Source organism: Tamandua tetradactyla, chromosome 15 (assembly GCF_023851605.1).
Source record: "Tamandua tetradactyla isolate mTamTet1 chromosome 15, mTamTet1.pri, whole genome shotgun sequence".
Lineage (NCBI taxonomy): Eukaryota > Metazoa > Chordata > Mammalia > Pilosa > Myrmecophagidae > Tamandua > Tamandua tetradactyla.
The window spans coordinates 85,436,953-85,455,305 of record NC_135341.1 but is presented as its reverse complement, the minus strand read 5'-3'; the positions used below and the strand labels follow the sequence as shown (position 1 = coordinate 85,455,305).

The 18,353-nt window shown below is 41.9% G+C and overlaps 1 protein-coding gene across 10 annotated transcripts in view; it reads right to left on the bottom strand.

Moving 5' to 3' along the window:
• ZBTB38 (zinc finger and BTB domain containing 38) overlaps nt 1-18,353 on the bottom strand; it is a 105,218-nt gene that overhangs the window by 53,429 nt on the left and 33,436 nt on the right. For 3 of the 10 annotated variants that reach the window (XM_077130270.1, XM_077130276.1, XM_077130278.1), the window contains exons 1-2: nt 15,178-15,592; nt 13,406-13,533 (exon numbers count right to left, since the gene is read on the bottom strand). The gene's annotated coding sequence lies outside the window, so the exon portion shown is untranslated. Of the gene's footprint in view, nt 1-5,780; nt 5,807-7,180; nt 8,133-13,405; nt 13,534-14,637; nt 14,884-15,177; nt 15,593-18,353 lie in introns of those variants that run through there. The other 7 variants (XM_077130271.1, XM_077130277.1, XM_077130280.1 and 4 more) reach the window with 5 other exon arrangements.

Here is an 18,353-nt window from a genome sequence, read left to right as displayed (position 1 = left end):
ACATCAGTGGTGGAACCATCTTCCCCACCCCCATGACCCTGCTCTATGAGTTCTGGTTAGCACTTACAGTGACAGAAAATTAGAACAGAGTGTCCTTAGGCCAATCCTTCCTTTACTATGGATGAGAATTAGAAAGACTAGCATTCTGAGCACAAGGTTTAACATATGGTCATCTCGCTACAAAGCAGGGTCCTCAGGCTGGGGTAGGAGAAATTTGAAAGAAACACCCAGGCATTTGATGCTATTAGCATCTGTTCAGATACTGCCCATTAATGACATCTGAAAGCTAGAAATTCGCATTAAACTACTCACAAATTATAAGCATGTGATTCTACACAATCTGGAATCAACTATGGCCACCTAGAACTAAGTCTCTGTTTCCTCTTTCTGGGATAATAAATGACAATGACAACGACTGAACTTCACACCAGACTCCCACTAGACACGTGAACAGCACTATGACTTCTTTACAAGGACAAGGTGGCGTGGGTGATCAGACCCCCTACTGGCACTCATAAGCCGGATGTCAGGATATACACCCAGTACCAGGGTAGGCGGTAGCCAAACTCCCTGCTGTGTTCTCTGTCCCCTCTGTGTAAAAATGAGCCTAAAAGCCACGTATGTATTGGCTTGTTTCGCAACGCTCCACAACGCTTACGGCACAAACCCGGCGCTTTTACCGAGCCTGCCTGGGTTAAATTTGAGCAGTAGTAGCAAGTATTCAGATGGATGAGCTTGTTTAGGCAGACATTTTTCAACTAGTAAATCCTGTTTTGTATTTTTAAAAACCCATACTCACGCCTGAATTATTTAAGCTTTGTCATGGTTACAAGTAGCAAGGGTATTCATTCATTTATGATTTTAAAAAATTACATGTCCTTCATCAACCTCCTCAGGGCATGCGCATAAATATTATTTTAAAAATCAAATCCCTTTCCACCATGAAACTTTTAACCTGTTTCTGCCACTTAAACGAGTCAAGCACAAGGAACCTGAAATAATCTGGCAGGAGCAGGCTGGAAGACAGGGCCAGCAATGAGGGGGCATCTTGCACTCTGATTAACGTTCTTACTTGCTCGCGGTCTTGTTCTTCAGGCTGAGCTAATGTGTGTGTGTGTGTGTGTGTGTGTGTGTGTGTGTGTGTGTGTGTGTTTCAGTGCTGTGGGTTAAAGTTAAATTCCATGGCTTATGTAAAGTACATAATTCAAGTATGAACAAAGCTTGGCTCTCTATGTTTTCCTTTACTTTATTTAAAACAAACATAAAGTCAGGGCTCTGAGTCTCAGAAGAATCCTTGGTTTGTAAACGTTTGGATCAGTTTGTGCATTTTCTGGAGTGTTTACCCCATTCACTGTATTAAAAATTGCAGCTGGTTTCCTTTTATACCTAACATAGCTATTCAACACGTGTGAGTAAATTTGTTAGCCAGTAAAACTTTTCTAATCTAAATTTAAAAAAATTTACCAAATATAACAGTTTTGTTTATTCTTAGAATTAAATTTTTTTTAATTAAATTTTTTTTTTAATTGGAGAGGTGTTTTAGCCTGAAATTTTTGGAAAGTCCACAGCAACTGCAAACATCTACATCTTGTCTAGAGATCTGGGCAGGAACTTCTGTTTTCTTCCCTGAACAGAGCTAAAAGTCTATAATAGCCACCATTTTTAGAATAAATATTTTAGATAAATTATATTATTTAATTCTAACCCAATAATCCTGCAAGGTAAGTATTAATTATCATCACTTTTCAGGAGAGGAACTAGTAGAGATTACTAGTCATACAGTTAGGAGACATCAGAGACAGGATTCAGACCCTAATTTGACTGATTTCAAAGTATAGGTCTTTCCTCCAATCCTAAGAAGAGAAAACTTCTTATATCTATACTCCAACCCTGATGTCAGAAACCTTCTTACTATTTATCTACCCTCTACTTCCCAGGCCTTGAGATTTGTGGGTACCAGCTGGGATCAGCTGGTGGAAACGATAGAATAAAAGAGGAAAAACTAACTAGACCATGTTGGGAAGTTAAGGATAGAAAGTAGAGTAATAACTTTGGTGGGAGATTTGTCATAATTTGGAAAAGTTTTATGAGACAAAATAAGTGGGAAAAAGCATTTACTTCTATCTGCGCAAACTACTTATAGAAAGCGCCTACTAAAGTCCAGTTTTTTTCCTGTTACAGATAAAGAAACTGAGGCAGGGAGTGATCTGACAATTTGCCCATGATCATACACTCAAGAAATGAGTTTATCCTTTAAGTGTATTTTCTTAACTATAGCTGGTTCCTTTTACATCTAATGTATTTGAGTTATAACATATAACATTTGTGAGTTAATATGTTATCAGGTTGTTAAACTATTTTAAATTATCAGTTAAAGAAAAATCAGTGTAATAATAAAAACAACGCAGTTTCAACTCACATATATACTTTTGTCCCAAACAGATAACCTAAGTATGTATTATGAGTTATTTCCCCAACATATGATAAAAGTAGGGATTCTTTAAGCCCAACTTCTGAATAAGATATTTTCTTTTTCAAAGTTCAATGTTTTAAATGCATCATTTAAATAAATGACTCTATATGTTAACATCTGTATATTTTACCTGTCTCAAGACCTTTCTAGTTCTGTCAGTTTGTGATTCTAAAAAAATCCAGCCCAGCTTGCCTTCTAGGTCAGTTAATCAAGGCTTCTTCAGAGCAGAACTGGGGGGCTCCTGAAAAAGAGCTTAACTGGCTGTGGTCTCTGTAGCCACACCCTCTCTAACACAGCCATTAAATTAGAAATTGTAAGTATACATGGTAACACCTTCATATTTTTATGGTGGTAATAATTATCGTATTTCATCTAAGTCTAGGATGCCTTTTTTTACATTGAAACATATCTGAAATTGGAATGCTTCTCACTATCTTACCATTTTAACTGACAATATGTTTTCTAAAGTTTTAGTAGTCATCATAAAATAATGGTGCTTTTAAATTTATCTTGGATTTGTGCTCAGAACACATGATATACTTGCTTGATAGCTAAGCCTGTTCAGAGACTTGTTCCCATGCAAGAGGCGGAAGTGGAGTTTTTCTTCTCTGCATCTCTAGGGGAATCCCATGTGTGCAGGGACCTGGAGGAAGGAACACTTGAAGAGGGGTGAGAAGACCCCAGTGCTGCTGACCAGCCGCGTGGCCTCTGCCTGGTCACACCCCTGGCACAGGCCTCAGTCTCCTGGTCTAAAAAGGAGATGGGTTGAGCCTGGTGACCTTTAAGTTTCCTTCCACATCTATGGGCACCCAATTCTAAGATGCGGCTTGGGAGGCGGAGTTGGGGGGAGAATTCAGCTGGTGGTCTCCATAATCTAAGCCCCCTTATAAAAGCAGAAGTTATTTTTAATAACTTAAAAAAAATTGACAATAAATGTTTGCTGCCACAAATTCAGAAAATAAGGGACAACACAAGAAAACGAAAGTGCTATATATTCATCTCACCTGCAGCCAACCAATGCTAACATTTTGGTAAGCCTATTTTCAGTTATTCTTCTGTGAATAAAGAGAAGTTAAATATATTTGTATATATATATATATATATATATATATACAACACACACACACATTATTTGGTCTTACAAAAATAGGGTAATACTGTAAATAATGTTCTGTCACCTGTATCTTTCATTTAGCAACATTTTGTGAACACTGACTGATGTCTAAATATTCTACTGTGGTTTTTCTAGTTTCAACCCCAGGAAGGGCCAAATCTATGAAATGATCTTAAAATTGGCCCCAAATGGCTAAAAAGCAGTCTACTGTACACACATACCACTTTTAAAAACTCATCTCTTTTGTGGGACATTGACATTATTTTTCATTTTTGATAATATAAATAATGTAATGATCATGGCCTTGGAAATAAATATGTATGCAGCCTTGACATTTTTCTTAAAAGTCTTTAACTTAATTTTTAACTACATTAAGTGTTTTGTAAATTCTCTTTGTAAAGAAACTAACAGAAAGATGAGGGTAATGTCCTTTTTGACAACAGAACTTTGCCCCTTCCTAATATTCTTCCCACAGGCATACGTAGGAAATGTTTTCTATGTGAGTATTTACATAAATGGTGTCTTACTGTATCTATTGTTCTAAAACATTGTTGTTTGCACTCAACAATAAATTTCTACAAGTAGATTCTTGGGACAAATATTATCTATAAATTTCAAAATTTGTTCATACAGTCAAAATGTCATCCAGAAAGATCAGAAAAATTTAACCTCCCACCTGCAATGAACGAGAAAATCTATAACCCCATTGTCTTCTTAATACGAGTATTATAATTTAATTTGTATGTACTTATTTAACGGATAAGATTATTTTGTATTGTTGCTTAAAATGTGCATTTCTTTGATTTGGGAGGAGGTTTTTTTTAATTTAGTTTATTTATTAAACATACCAATATACAAACACAAACATTCTTACCATACGATCACTCCATTCTACATAATCAGTAATTCACAATATCATCACACAGTTGTATATTCGTCATCATGATCATTTCTTAGAACATATGTATCAATTCCAAAAAAGAAATAAAAAGAAAACAGAAAAAAATTCATACACACCATACCCCTTACCCCTCCCTTTCATTTATCACTAGCAGTTCAATCTACTAAATTTATTTTAACATTTGTTCCCCCTATTATTTATTTATTTCTAATCCATGTGTTTTACTCATCTATCCATAAGGTAGATAAAAAAGGCATCAGACACAAGGTTTGCACAATCACACAGTCACATTGTGAAAGATATATCATTATACAATCATTTTCAAGAAACATGGCTACTGGAACACAGCTCTACAGTTTCAGGCAGTTTGGGGAGGAGGTTTTAAATTATTTTTTTCACCTGCTTATTGGCCATTTTTGTTTATTTTATGGTTGAGACCAGATGTTATTAACTCCATTTTCTAAACAAGGAGAATGAATCAAGAAATCAAAGGACTCAGGGTTAGGCCAAGAACTGGACTCCAAGTCTCCTGCCTCCTGGTGGATGTAGCCAGCCAACTGTCTCACTTCACTGGCAGTAACTTTATATGCCAACCAGGTGGCTCTCAAAGGGAGTTTCTAATCAATTATATCAGCTCCACTCTGCCTAGCAATAAGAGAGGAGGATTATCTACAAAGTTGTAGAACAAAGGACTGGGTGAATGGACAGGCCTCAGGAGCTTGTTCCTCAAGCTCTGAGGAACTCCAGAAAAATTTCTCCAATTCTAAGACCTGAGCTTTCTCACTTGAATCTGTTAGCATTGGTGTAAGGCATGGGAAAGGAGTATTCACACTTGATGGCAAGGACTGTGTAGCAAGCCCTAGGGACCAAGCCCAAGTAACCCACCAGGAGAGAAGTGGAAAGAGGAAGAAATGTGAACAATGTGGTTTTCAACATACAAAAAGTAATGAAATGACTTAGGGCCACAAAGGAGACTGTGTGGTCACTACTCCACCCCACCCTAATCCAGATTAGACCCTCCTGTGGGAATACTCCTAACACATCTCACTACCATGATCGATATCATTACCTCAGCTTTAGCAACAAAACTGTCCTTGCTTTCATTTCTAGTGCATTTGAAACATGGCCATAATAATGACCATGAATCCCCACAGAGATCACAAACATTGCTATTTCTATTCACATGTCCATTTGCTGCCATGACTGCCTGCCACTCACCAAATTAAGAACAAGCATAAACAAGGATCAAGTCTTCTAGATCCTGAAATGGCGAAATACATATTCATCAAGATGGCTGTGTTTCTTCTTCCCAAAGGGCCTGGTAACATGTTGGAAAGAAGGGAAGGGGTAAGATCTAAACGAAGGTGGAAAAGAAAGAAACCTTACAGTAGACCTCTCCATAAGATCCACCTCATCTGAGAGCAAAGTATCTCCTTTTATCTTTCTTCACTGAGGGTAATAAATTTTCCAAGACTCAACCTAGGAACAAATTAATTTGTTCTCTCTTCTCTTAGATTAATGACCATGTACCTCTTCTTAGTCAGAGCAGCCTACCAAACCTAAGTGGGTCTTCATTTCCTTTGCACTAAAGAAAAAAGCATAATAATTTTTAGTTGTATTGAATTAGCTACATTTACTCATGTTTTGCAAGATTTTTGCATATTCCATGGCACCTAGAGCATTGCCTGGTACACTGAAGGGGCTCAACATAGATATGCTCTTGACTCCCTAACACCAATAATGGGGGTCCTTTCCCTATTCCCTACATCACCAATTGAATCCTCAGCTTTGTAAAATGAAGCCACTTCTTAAAATTGGAAGGCTGCTCCATGAGTGAAGGAATGGGCTTGGGAACTGAGAATACCTATCAAAGTCTTTCAAGTGCATAATCACTTGTTTGCCAAGGGGAGCAACAAGTTATGTGGCGAGCAGACAGCAGTGCTTTGTTTCAATCTGTCCCTCCTAGAACAGGAAAAGAGGGAGGCAGAAATAAGATAACACCACTGCCTCAAAAAGTGCCTCAACAACTTCCTTGGGCTTGCAGTGGCAGAGTATGTTTCACAGAATTTTAGGAGGAGAAAGTCACTTTAGAAAATATGTCATTTAAACCCTTTCTTTCAGGGAGGAGAAAATCAGATTCAAAGAGAGTAAATATCATATCTGCAGACACCAGTAACCAGAACAGAAGCCAAATTTCTTAATTTCTAGTATTCTGCTCTTTGCAATTCAACACACCTACTCAATATTTTTAAATTCCAAGCTGTCATTAAAATAGATACTTAATAAATGGTTTCAGAATAAGTGAATTAAGGAATAGATGCCAGTATAGAAGGTTTATCCCCGATCCTCTCAGAAGAAAATGTTACAGTACACTTGTTTAATAAAATAAATGTTCAATTAAACATAATTTTAAGCAAAATAGTAAATGATGGCCAAAATATCATGTGGGACAAATAAACACTCAAGACGTATCAGAGAACCAGGCTTGATTGCTGTATTAATCAAGTTTAGCCAGCTGAAGTAGCATTTATCCTATTTGGTTTGCAAAGAAAAATCTCATGAGTTAGCATGAGCAGCTAAAAATAAATTGTAGGTTTCATTTTCCGTTGCTCAGTATGGTTTTTGAAACCAAAAGGTGCAAAACTAGGAGAACCACCAATACCTACTGAAAGTCAACAACTCAAACCCTCACCTCTTTGGCATATTGTCCTCATCTCCCATGTACCGCCAGGCTCAAGAAATGCATACCTCCATCTCTCTCACCCTGGTGTTTGAGATGTGTCCCCCAAATAAATAAGGCATGGCAGGAAAATAGGGGCTGAGGCCAGTCCTGGGGGCCAGTGGCTTGTGAGTGAATGTATTGTCATATCCGGACAGGATGCCACATACACTTCAGCACCAGATGCTCAGACTCGGTCTTAGGTGATGCTGGGGACTCCTCTGCAGAGCAGAACAGTAACTAAAGCTTAAATTTCACCAGGATAGGGCCCTGAAGGTAATGAGTGCAGTGAGTTGCCTTTGACCTAGATACCCTTGGCCTTGTGCAATGCCACACTTCAAATCCAAGCAGCTCATGATAAATTTAATTTCAAAACTGTTTCAGAGAAGGGCGTAAATGCCTCAGAAGGACGGCAGCTATCTCACACGGTAGCGTTCAGCTGTGTGCCATAGTGCTGTTAAAAGAAGGACATGAGCTGAATAAGACCAAAAAGGGACAAAGAGGAATGAAACTCCGTCCATTAAAGGAGAGGCTAGCTGGTCAAGGTGAAGAGAATAATCTGTATGAAGAGCAGAGCAGACAAGAGCCATTTCAGAAAATAAATTATAGTGAGGGAGAGAAGGATGTTTTGTTCTAAATTCTCACCTTAAGACCATCCCAAAGATCTCCAAGACTCTGTTACTAGTTTTGAAGTAACCGTCTCAGAAGGGGAAAAGACGGCATGGCCACACTCAGTGCTGGAATACTGAGCTATGATTTGGTCAGAGATGTGCTCTCTGTGAGAAGCAGAGGGTGAAGCCAGAGCCTCTGGGGACCCTGTAAAGGCTTAACCACAAACAAGAAGGCAGCAAAATAAATAGGTGTTGCTCAAAAAATAGAAGTCAGTGGCTGAATCCCCTCTCCTGGGGTGGGGACTCCCTTTAAAAAAAAAAAACTTTGGAATTGTTACTTTTAATAACTTTTACTTTGAAATAGTTTGAGTTACAAGAATTGAATCCAATATATCAATAGTACTCAGTTCTTAATGTGCATAAGAATTAGAAGGCATATTAAAATTAAAATGCAGGGTTTCTGATGCCACTGGGGCCAAAGAAATGCATTTTAATAGGAGAAATTTCAGGGGAATGGGGTTTTGAAATGAACAATGGTATATTTTTGGAGACCAATATTCAATAATAATTTAAAAAATATTCATACCATATGACCAAGTTATTCCATTTCTAAGAATCTGCCCTAAGATGCCCACAAAGATCTGCCTACAAAAATGTTTGCCCATTTGTAATAGCAACACACAAAAGCAATCAAAATGCCCATCAAAAAATGAATGGGTAAATTAAGACATAGCCATGCAATGAAAATGTAGCCTTTAAAAATCATGTTTTTAAGGACCACTCAGTGTCCTGGAAAAAAAGTTTCTGACATAATGAAGTGGGGGCAAAAGTATATACACTCCCATCTCAATAATTTTTTTTTAGAACACCTTAAATTTTTAATCTTTTCTTCACAGGTACCTAGACCAACTTTTGATTAAGAAACCTGTAGAAAGTTAGTAACTGCCACAAGTGGATGTCAGGCAGTGAGACATGTCAATTTTCCAGGTCCTGCTCTGTGGGGTGTCTGAAAGCACCGCTGGGGTCTCTGCTCACACTTGCTGGAATCAGTTGCAGCAGATTTTAGTCCACAGGTTGTTTTTCCCATATTTCTTTGTAAATTCTTCACCGTTCTTACAGAATTTTTTTACAGTCCTTAGGGTATTCTTCAGCTGGGTCAGCCTGAAGTGGTGCTTGGGCTGGGGGTCATTAACAGTGCAATGCAGGACTGGATTACGTGGTCGGTTTTGGTGGCTGGCTTCCAGTTTTCAGCACTAATTACTGGGAGACAGGCCTGTCCCTTTTCATCGATGTTCGGGTGGTAGATCTTTGTTTTAAATGTGATCTTCAGTGGATTGAACGGGTACTCTGCTGGAAGGTTGATTTAGATTCTAAAGGTCCCCTTATCATATCGAGGGTTGTCAGGAACAATAAGCCCCTGTCAAGTCAATAAAATAGCTTCATTAACCTGGATGCTACGTAAGTTTTTCATTCCATGTTTGTAGATTTCTTCAAGTTTCCTCATCAGCCTCCTGCTGGCTGCTATTTTGAGTCTGGTGCTGCTCCCATCTCAATAAATTTTAAAAGAAGAATATGTACAGGAAAATTTGGAAAGAAATGCATCAAAATATCAATACTGAGTTGTTGAAATACTGATGATTTCTATTTTCTTCTTTATATTTTTCTGTAGCTGCAAGATTTTATACATGACTTGTTATGGCTCTTATATGAAAGATAGTTAAAAAAAATTTTCAAGAAAAGAAAAGGAATTTGCTTCATATATAATGAAAATAGATGGAAGAGAGGCTCTCTTGACAGTCTAGTCTAACCATGGCTTGGCTGCTTCCATGGACTCAAAAAAGACTGGTACCTGGACTGAATTTTACGTTATACTCCCTTTTGTGAAATACCTTGGTACAGTCAGTGCCAATTAATTTCAGTCAGTTAGAAAGTCCTTCTCACTAAATACTATTTACTTTGCTACCTTTGAGGATACCAATTAGCTTCAAAGGATCTAGGGTGTGGATGAAGGTTCACATTTGAAAAAACTTCTCTATTGCTCTTAGGATGAGCTTATTTGTTGCCTCTATGTATTCTCTCCTCCCTCCCCTGGGCCCCCTTTACACCAAACAGACAGATTCCATTCAGAATTTGGGGTTTTTGGACATAGAGTATGGGCTCCACTCTGGTTTGGGGGCACCATCAAGGTCAATGCTTCCATGGGAGTCCCAGGCCAAAGCACTGGGAGCCTACGTAATGACAGGAAGCATCTTTTTTTGGCAGAGAGGTGGCTCAAATCCATCCTCCTTCATGGAGTTTAGAGAATCCAATTTGCTGAATAAAATTAGAAGCCTGTTAGCTAGACCTCTGGCCTAGACTCAAACCTTTCCAAATGTTCTTGAAATTTTTGTACCACATGCTTCAGTTAGTTAGGAAGTGATGCTAAGGAATCCCAGATGAAAGTCAATTTAGAAAGACAAAAATTTTTAAACCACAATATTAGCAGCAATATTAAAAACGAAAACACCAATGCTGATAATAATTATAGCAATTCTTTTTACTGTTACCTTGAGTTGACTTGGCTCTTTTCTAAGTTGCCTAAACTGTTTCGCACATACTACCTTATTCAGTCCGACAGTCTCAGCTTTATATTCTTAAAAAAAATGTCATGTAGGAGGTGTGGGAGGAAGCTTTAAAATCATGATGAAAAACAAAACCTTGAAGTCTTCAGTATGGTGTTTTCCAGGTTGGTTCTTGATAAGAAATTAGGGGACCTCAGAGTGAGAAATTACAAAGCCCTGTTACCATGAATTGTTAGCTCTGGCGAATATGATATGGCCTTATTGTAAAACCCTCTTAATGGAGTAACAGAATTTTCTTAATATACTCACCAGGGTGAGAAGGGGCCTTTCACTTCTATGCTATCAAAACCATAAAACCTCTGGGGTTTTATATATATATTTGTATATCCACAGCTGCTCATTGTGGATCAGCAGCACCAAGCACAGATCTTTTTTTCAATTTATTATATACTGTAACATATATTCAAAGCAAAGAAATAAAAAAGCAATCATTTTCAAAGCACTCTTCAACAAGTAGTTACAGGACAGATCCCAGAGTCTGTCATGGGCTACCATAAAATCCTCTCAGATTTGTCTCTTTCTAGCTACTCCAGCATATAGGAGGCTAGAAGGCTTATATATTTGTTTATCACCACAATCGACTTATTTTTCCTTCTTTTTTTGTGAAAAAAATAACATATATACAAAAAAAGCAATGAATTTCAAAGCACAGTACCACAATTAGTCATAGAACATATTTCAGGATTTGACATGGGTTACAATTCCACAATTATAGGTTTTTACTTCTAGCTGCTCTAAAATACTGGAGACTAAAAATGATACCAATTTAATGATTCAGCATTCATATTCATTTGTTAAATCCTTTCCTCACTGTATAACTCCACCATCACCTCTGATCTTTCTATCCTTCTCTTTGGGGTGTTTGGGCTATGGCCATTCTAAATTTTTGATATTCAAAGGGTCTGTCACTAACATGGGGTAGGGAGATGGAACTATCTGACCAGGCACAGATCTTTTGATGCCCTAAATTCTGAAAAGACTGCAGGGCCCCCAGTGTGATTTATACCCCTTACGTGTAATTACACTTGCTCTTAGCCAAAGGGCCAAGAAGTGACTTGTGTAATTAAAATTTTTAAAATTAAATTAAGGTTAAGGAAGGCCAAGAAAGTCTGACTTTCCCCACGATGTTGAGCTTGATCTTTTTTTTGAAACTGTAGAAGAATCAACATTTTTACAAAATGTCCATTTGTTATCCCTGCTTTGCTGGTAGCCTGTGAGGCCCCCACCATGGTTGTTCCAACACTTAAGAGTATCATGGGGAGCTGTGGCTTTCTTTCACACACCCACTGTTGACAGGGGTGAAATTCTGATTCCCTGCTTTGGTGGTGGCATACCCCTTCCACCACAGAAAGTCAAATCTTCCCCTCACTATGTCAGCTCCAGCTCAGTCCTTTAAGGAGTTATCAGATGGCTGTTGAAATTAACAAGCTGAGACTCTCAAGTTTTCCAACTGAATGGACCCTAACTTCTTTCTTCCTTGACTGTGGCCTCTGGCCCTGACCTTCCTGACCAACACAGTTAGGCTTGAACTTCCAGCAATAGATCATTCCCATTTGGCTCCAGCTTTGAACACCCTGTGCTGGTTCTTGACTTACTCCTTTGGTGCATCCTTCCAACAAGCACTATATTTCCCAAGCTTGGTCTTATCTTTAGCTTACTCCAATAGCCCAGCCAGCTCCCAGCTTGGTAGACAGTTTCAGTCCCCAACAACTCAGGAAAATGGATTTTCAGAGGTTGAAGCACTTTTGTAACAAATGAACTGGACATCCCATTCCACTCCTTCTCAGGCCACTTGTGATGTGAGGAAGACTGGGTACGGGCCAAGCAGCAGTGATAGGGAGTAGGCCAGGCATCAGGCTCCCCAACAGGGCTGGAAGGCTGTGTCAAACCAACCAGCAATAGGTCTTCGCAAACAATGGACAATGCATGCTCTTCAGGGTGTGGGTGTGGGTGCCAGAAATGTCAGGTCCAGGAGCAAAATTAAAGCAGAAACCAGAGTGTTTAAGACAGAAACTGACAAAAGAACTAGAGAACAAGGTATCAGCAAAGACTACAGTCCATTCTTATTGAAGGCTTTCAAATTAGGAGCATCACTGGGCATGTACCACATAGTCTCTTACATTTATCAATAAGGGGACTATTCTACCAAGATCATCAAGGCTTATTATTTCAGTAAATGTTTAGAAAGCTTTCCTGAAAAGAAAGAGTTAGAATTATATATAAAATCCTCTGGGCAGCATTAATTTTACCAGTCTGAGCTTTTTAAATTTACTTTTAAATGCTTCTCTAATAACTTGGTTTGAAGAGCCCACCTTTGGGATTTTTCCCCCAGACTGAAAAGTACACCAAGAAAATGAGGTCCTGTGGCATATGACAACATGGATGACCCCTGAGGACATAATCCTCAGTGAAAAAAGCCAGATAAAAAAGGATAGATATTGTATGATCTCAATATTACGACTCTGGTAAAGATGACAATGTCAAGGCTCAGGCAAGCCGAATGAGGTATTCTGGATAATAGTCCAAGAAATGATCAGCTCTGAGATGGAAAGTCAACGCAACTTCCTCTGACAGTTTGCCCCAGTGTGATCTGGATGAAGATTTTGGGGACAGACAGGAGTTCTTCTGCCAGTATTACCCTTCCTCCTCCCCCCTTCTCCATCCCTTCTCTCTCTCCTCTCCTTTCCTCTCTCTTTTTTTCTTCCCTAATAAAATTAAATTTAAAAATAAATGTAACAATCTTCCCAACGTTTTTTTCCCAGTGATTTTCCTGATGTTCTTTGGAGATATTATTTAGAATCAAGATCCTTGGCATTTTATTCCACTGCCAGAGGACTACCTGTTCTCCAGAAACTCTCCAGAATTGTCACTGGACACAAATAGCCATGGACTACCGTTTGCAGAGCTCCGTGCAGTTAGGAGGAGTCATTTCTCAGTTCAATGGAATCAGAATAGAAGTAACTTACACCAGTTCCAGGTCTGGCTCATGAAAAGCTGCCAGGTGCACTTCACAGTCTTCTCCTTTCCCACTGAGGAGCAGAAACAACTTCAGGTGACCGTGAAAACCACACAGGGCCTCTCTCACCTGGTGTCCCTGAATGAATGTATGACAGAGGATTATCCCACTGACCTGTACAATTACATAGGCAAGAAATAAACTTTTATTGTATATGAGCCATTATACATTTTTTGGGTTGATTTATTACATAGTCTATCTTCATGCACACATATACTCTGATACAGCTGTCATCACTATATGCAGAAGTCCGTGTGCCCTTCTCCCTGTAAATCTTACCACAACCCAAAAGGGTAGAATTAATAGACTTAAATTTAAGCAACTGTTAGGGACAAATGACACTCATGAAATGAGCAGTCACGACATTCAGGTTTTGCTGTCGAGAGGATTACTTCAAAACAGCCTGATATGTTAAAATAAAACAAAAAGTAAAAAGTAAGACGTACAAAACGGACACAGTGGTATGTGGTGGCTAATTGCTAAAGAGTGTTATCAGTTCACAAAGGAATTAACCACTGTTCAAAAAAAGCTTCCTTATTTTCTTTAAAATAAGACTCATTTTTACCCCCCCCCCCCATCTTTTTAACACAGAATTTATAAGGAACGAATCCACTCTCCTAAGTAAGCTATACGGAGACTAGAACCTGGCTCAGAGGATGACCTTCGGGCTGGAAAAATTAGAGGAGGACTTCCATGCCTGCGTGCCCTGTACTTCCTCTACGCATCTGTTAAAACGTTTCTCTTCAAACCTAACTTTCTTGGGTAGTGACTTCCAGAGCTTGAAAGTTATACGGTATGTCAAGACCTAGGATTTTTTGCCTAAATTACAACAGCCACCAGAGACACGTTCTGTCTGCGTTTAATGCCACCCCGGCCGCCGCGGGTAAGCAGGGGCGAGAAGCCCCGGACGCCGACGACTGAGACCGGGGAACCGGCTCGCCACGGCAGCAGGAGCCGCACCCCGAACCTGCCGTGCAGAGGGGGCGCAGCAGGGGCCGCACCCCGAACCCGCCGTGCAGAGGGGGCACAGCAGGGGCCGCACCCCGAACCCGCCGTGCAGAGGGGCGGCTGCGCGCACTTGCTGACCAGGGCTGCCACCCTTCCCCAGGACAAACGTGGAGGTACCCTTTGCCGGCACTGATGTGACTAGAACAGAGTTTGTTTTTACGTCTGATCACTCACTATGAGACTCAGGAAGTAAACGGTTCACAAGTCCGGAGAAGCATTTTCACAGGGCGGAACAGTTCTAAGGCGGGAGGCTGAGGCCTGCCGGGGAAAGGCACGGGGCCATTTACCCCAGCGCCTCAGCTTCAGCTACTTTTCGTCTGGCCCCTTTGGGGCGGTTTCAGAGGGTCTCCCGCGCAGCCCCGCCATGTCAGCCTTGGGCCTGCCCCGCCTGGAGCCATGTCGGCCCGGGGCCTGCCCCGCCTGGGGCCATGTCGGCCCGTGGCCCGCAGGCCTGGGTGTGAGGGGACAAGATGGCGCCCGGAGCGGCCCCGCCTGGGGCCATGTCGGCCTGGGGCCTGCCCCGCCTGGGGCCATGTCGGCCCGTGGCCCGCAGGCCTGGGTGTCAGGGGACAAGATGGCGCCCGGAGCGGCCCCGCCTGGGGCCATGTCGGCCTGGGGCCTGCCCCGCCTGGGGCCATGTCGGCCCGTGGCCCGCAGGCCTGGGTGTCAGGGGACAAGATGGCGCGCAGCGCTGCCTGGCCGGCCTTCACTTACTCAGAGGGGCGGGGGGCTCCGAAGCCTGGCCGCGGCCGGCTCCCTGGGCTCGGAGTGACCACGGCCCTCTTGCTCTGGGTGTTCCACTTCTTGTTAAGATCAGCTCCACATATTTTTCTGGTGATGTCATCCATGCTGACTTCCTACACTTTGAAAGTTGATCTAGGGGTAAAGCCTTCCACAGGTTTACAAACAGGGAGAGGAGAGAGGCGTGCTGTGGGGAGGTGGGCAGGGGGAGGGCGCAGGCGCCTCCTTATTTCGAGGCTGCAGCGGCAAGCGCCGCGCCCGGGCGAGGCCAGTGGCTGGCGTGGTGACGTCAGGGCCGGACCCGAGGGCGGCGGGCGGCAGAGCTGAACTGCACTGGAGGGGACAAAGGAGGCTTTGATGTCCAGAGGCCTCCTCTCGGGACACTTGCCGGCTCAGAACAGCAGGCCGGGAGAACATTCCAGCCGCCTCCCACCCCCGGCCTCCCTCCCTAGTTCCGGAACAGCCCCGGGCAGATTCCACGAGGCCTCCCCAGGGGACGGCCTCCCGCCTGCATGGCAGCGACAGGGCCAGAGAGAAGCAGGCCAGGGTGTGTCTTTGGGGACCTCTCACCTCCCATCCCCCTTCGTCCTCGCAGTGTTCGCCTTACCCAGAGAGATACAGAGAGTGTTAAAGGAGACAAGTGAAAAGGTGAAGGGTGCTGTTGGCACCCTCCCTGAGTGCCCCTGGTCAGTGTCCCATCTCTGCCTTTGTGCTGTGACCCTGAACCTCAACTCCCTGCTCCTTGGGTGCCAGAGTGAGCACCTCTTCGGGGACTTAGGAGGGCACTGCTATTTAAGAGGGATGTTTATATCTCAGTGCCTAGCTCAGGGTTCAGTAAATATATGATGAATAAAGGAATGATAATTTTAAAATAACAATAGTGGAGTACCTATATGGAATACTTACAGTAATGTTCTAGCCTCTGTGCTAAGTGCTTTGAAAACACTGTCTCATTTATCGTTACCCTCACAACAAATCTATGGGTAGGTACTATTATTATTTGCAGTTTTATAGACAAGGCAATGGATGCTCAGAAAGGTTAAGACACTTCCCTAAGATCTCCACTAAGTTGTGTCAGAGCCCAGACCGTCTGATCTTAAATTGTGTTCTTAAACACTAGGCTGGGTGGCCGGCTTGAATGAATGAATGTTAAGCGTGGTCTGTCCAGATTAGGAGGTAAGGATAATGATAGGACTTAAAACCAAATCCTACAAGGAACAATTAGGGATGTTCCATGGAGGGTGGATGGATCACCCCAGCTCTGAGGTTTGGGCAAGTGGGACGGTTACCGAGAACATCCAGGAGACCTGATGGAAGTCAAAGCCAGGCAAGTCTGGTGGGTGCTGGCATGTGGCAGGTTCCCAGAGCCAGGAAGACAGAACACTTCAGCGCCAACGAAGGCCCTGGCTTGTCTCTTTTGCCCCTGGCCTTACAGACATTGGTGGGAGGGTCAGCAGGAACACTAAAAGGAAGAGAAGCATGACAGCAGTCTAGAAGGCTGCAAGGCTCTGAAAAGGGGTTGAAAGTATAGCGCATTTTCAGGTTTGAGAATGGGCTGGATGTGACAGGAAGCAACTCTGGACCTCATAACGACGGTCACTCTCTACTCAGCATTGCCCTGCCAGATAGCAACTGCTTTCTGGGGACTAAGTGAGGGGCCTGTCAGTGGTTGTTTTCAAACAAGGGTGAGGAGAGATGGCAAGAGGAGAACATCTGCTTATGGGGATGTCTGGGCCCAGGATAAGGGTGGCCTCAGAGGCACCTCCTCCCTTTGTGGTTTATGATTCTGTGGTTTGTACTTTTCCAGAATTCTCCTAGGGCAAATGTCTCATTCCAAGAAGAAGACAAAAGCCAGGCATTCCCAGGCCCTTGCAGAAAGGGGAAGTACAGGTTGGTGGCCTCTTTATGAATGCCAGCACAAAGCTTTCCTTCCCGCTGTTGATGTCTGGTTGCTGGGACCCCTCTGCTTGGACCAGGAAACCTGTGCCTCCAGTGGCTGGGGACACTGTGTAGTTTCCTTGTTCCTGGGAGCACTGCCAGTTGCCACTCAGGAATGACACTTGTTCTGCAGGGTCTGAGTCCTTAGGCAAGTGAAATTAACAGAGTTGAATTTTAGAAGCAAGGGACAAGCAACAAGTGATCAGGTTCATGGTCAGCATTCACACAGAACCTGACCTTGGGCTAAGGAAAGTGCTTTAAGTTCCAGGCATTTTTGGCAGCTGGCTTGTTTACTTTTTTCTTTCCTCTCAACAGAAAATGCCTCTAGGCACCTCCCCATACTGTCTCCCCAAAGGCTGGGTCACCTTGCTTGCTTCACATAAACAGGTATTTATTTCTCTGATGAGATGAATAGAGGTTGATTATTTCTTCAGTCTATTTTGTGGGCGCAGGAAAATGTGAAAAGCAAAAGAGAAGAAACAAGCAGAAATGATGAGTAACCTTATGCAAGATGCAAATCTCTGTATTGGCTGCTTGAGAGCTGAGGGTTCTAAGTCTGGGGTTCTAACAAGTAAGGATACAATCAGGAAATTGGGTGAAACATCTACTTGGGGATACAGAGAAGTAATTAAAACGACAACTGTCAGCTTCTACCCTATCTGGAGAATCCTCCTCCTTTGCTATAATAAATGTAATGAGAACTTTAGGGTTCAAGGAATTCTTTGAAAGACTTGTCTATTCTTCTGCCTCCTATTTCTCTAACTTCACTTATTCACACAAAAAAACTGTTATTGAAATATAAATGACGAACCATAAAGTTCACCCACGTAAAGCATACAATTCAATGGATTCTAGAATATTTACAGAGTCGTGCAACAATTACTAGAATCTAATTATAGGACATTTTCATCACCCCTGAAAGAAACTTTGTACCCACTGCCAGGTACTTCCGCCTGCTTCCCATCACCTCCCCAGCCCCAGGCAACCATTAACTAACTTTCTGTCTCCACAGATTTGTCTGTTCTGGACATTCCATGGAAATGGAATCATACATATGTGGCCTTTTGTGACTGGTTTCTTACCTTAGCATAACATTTGAAAGATTTATCCATGTTATAGAATGAATCAGTACTTCATATCTTTTCTATAGCTAAATAATATCCCATGTTGTGGATTTACTATATTTTGCTTATCTATATATCAGCTAATGC